Raw genomic sequence first — 2186 nt, forward strand, 5'->3', positions numbered from 1 at the left:
GAGAGCTCCTCGATTTGTCGTTCTTCAGCCTCTGTCTATGACAGTCTTTGCCTCCAGCTGAGAGCGTGACTTACGGTTCCAGGAACCCAGCTGGCTGAGGAGGAGGGACGAGGTGGCAGAAATACTGTGGTGGACCTGAGGGGGCAAGGCTATTCAACACAGAGCTCGGTCGTATGGTCACAGGACCGATGGGAACACACGGGAGCATGAAAGGGGACTAGGACGTGAACCCAAGTGAGCATCCTGCTGCCCGGGGCAGGGCGAGAATGCACCTGGAGTGCTCTCTACTGCAGGTCCCTGAGCCCTGCCGGCCAGGCTACGCAGGGGCAGATGTGGGAGCCCTGAGTCAGCTTGCTCTCCACCCCCCGGACTCTGCTTCTGGTCAGGAGCTGACAAATGCAGTTCTGTACCACGACACTACTGACACGGAGGCCAGAGCTCCATGGTCTCTCTCTTCCTTCTCTGCGCCCTCTCACGTCCCAGGGGACACCTCTTTCCCCACTATCCCTGGTCCTTGTCCTCTGCCTGGGAAGCCATTCTACTTCCAGCCTGAATCAGATCTACTTTCCCTCCTCTGAGGCCTCTTCCCTTCCCCTTTGCTCCTCCTCCCACAGATATTTTTTCCCGTCCATCGCCTCCTTCCCTTTTGCCTCCCTGGCGCCTCACCCGTGGCCTGCCGCATGTCCCCTCTGCCAGGTGTCTGCACGCTTTGCCCTGTGCCTGCACAGCGTCCTGGCTTTCCCCGTGGAAATTTCCTGAGCCTTCCAGGAGGAGGGGGGGACTCTCCACCTTGACCCCTGCTGGCCTCCTTCCCTGTCCCCATGCTGCTATGACATGTCTGGACTCCAGCTGGCAGAGTGACTTTGGCTTCTTCCTCGGACCCGATCCTCAGCTGTGCCCCCTCCCTGCGAGGCCATGCTTGCTGGGGGACCAGGCCAGCTTCAGCCCCAGGCTGGGGCCGGGCCCACACCTTGGGGGTTCTGCGCCCCACTTCAGTCAGCACCCGGAAGTGGGCACAACTCCCCGGCCCCCAGTTCTAGGGCTTTTCCTTCTTGCCGTTCCCGAGCCAATGCCGCCTTGGCTCTTCTGCTTAATGACCACATTCCCAGCTGGTCTGGGCCCCGGATGCAACTTGGCCTTCCTGCCCCTCGCCTGGGGACCATGGTGACCCAGCTGTTGGAGCCTGAGAGCGTCGCTGTGGATGAGGATGGAGCCCTGGGCCGCAGGAGGGTTCTGGCACCCTACCTCTGCTCTATTTGCTCAGGCTGGGCAGTGTCCTCGGTCATGGGGCTGTTGTGCTGCCAGCAGACTATGCCGGCACACCCAGTGGCCCCAGGACCCTCACACCGGCCAACAGGGGCTGCCTTGCTTTCTCCTCCATGTATGGCTGAAAACATTTAACTTTCCTTTTTCCAAAAAAGGAAAAAAAAGCTTTGAAAGAATAATCCACCTTGCTACATCCTTATCACCCACTTGCTCCCCCATTCCCTGCAAGTTTTCTGAGATTTTCTCCACATTTTTTTTTTGCCCTAAGAAGTACTCTCTTGAAAGTCAGCCAAGTTAGGAACATCACGCATGTTTTTCGTTTAATTCTTGCAAAGTCCCTTCCAAGACAGGCCTGCATGGCCCTGTCACAGGTGACAAAATCCCAGCTCAGCCTGATTCAGTGATTTATGCAGTTACTCAGGGCAGGTTATGGAACACAGGCCTGTCTGATTGCAGAGCCCACGGTTTTGGTCATTATCCTAATCCTGAAGACAGTGCTGAAGTGTGTCCAAGTAGGAGTCCTCCAAACCCGGGCCATGTGAAGGGCTGTGCATTGGTTTGCTAGGATTGCTGTAAAAAAGCACCACTTATTGAGGGCTTACCCAGCAGGCAGGGCGTGTCCCACAGCTCCGGAGGCTGCGGGTCTGGACTGAGGCATCGGTAGGGTTGTGCTCCCTCTGAGGTCCCAGGAGGGGATCTGTTCTAGGCCTCCTGGTTTCCGGCAGTGCGGCTCCCGTCTTCACAGGGCATTTTCTGTGTGTCATGACTGTGTCCACAGTCCCCTCTGTATAAGGACATTAGTCATAGTGGGTTAAAGGCCCCACCCTGATGACTTCATCTGAACTGATTATATCTGGGGCATCTGGGAGACTCAGTCAGTTAAGCATCCGACTTCGGCTCAGGTCTTATGGCTTATCTTA

At 56.7% G+C, this 2186-nt stretch overlaps 2 long non-coding RNA genes across 2 annotated transcripts in view; one reads left to right on the forward strand and one right to left on the reverse strand.

Annotated features, from left to right (window-relative positions):
- Positions 1–2017, reverse strand: part of LOC115288918 — a 6164-nt gene extending 4147 nt beyond the window's left edge. The window contains exon 1 of the long non-coding RNA XR_003907270.1: positions 1869–2017. This is a non-coding gene — a long non-coding RNA (uncharacterized LOC115288918). The remainder of the gene's footprint in view (positions 1–1868) is intronic.
- Positions 1–2186, forward strand: part of LOC115288919 — a 75940-nt gene that overhangs the window by 28908 nt on the left and 44846 nt on the right. The window lies entirely within an intron of this gene.

Source organism: Suricata suricatta, chromosome 4, assembly GCF_006229205.1.
Source record: "Suricata suricatta isolate VVHF042 chromosome 4, meerkat_22Aug2017_6uvM2_HiC, whole genome shotgun sequence".
Classification (NCBI taxonomy): Eukaryota; Metazoa; Chordata; class Mammalia; order Carnivora; family Herpestidae; genus Suricata; species Suricata suricatta.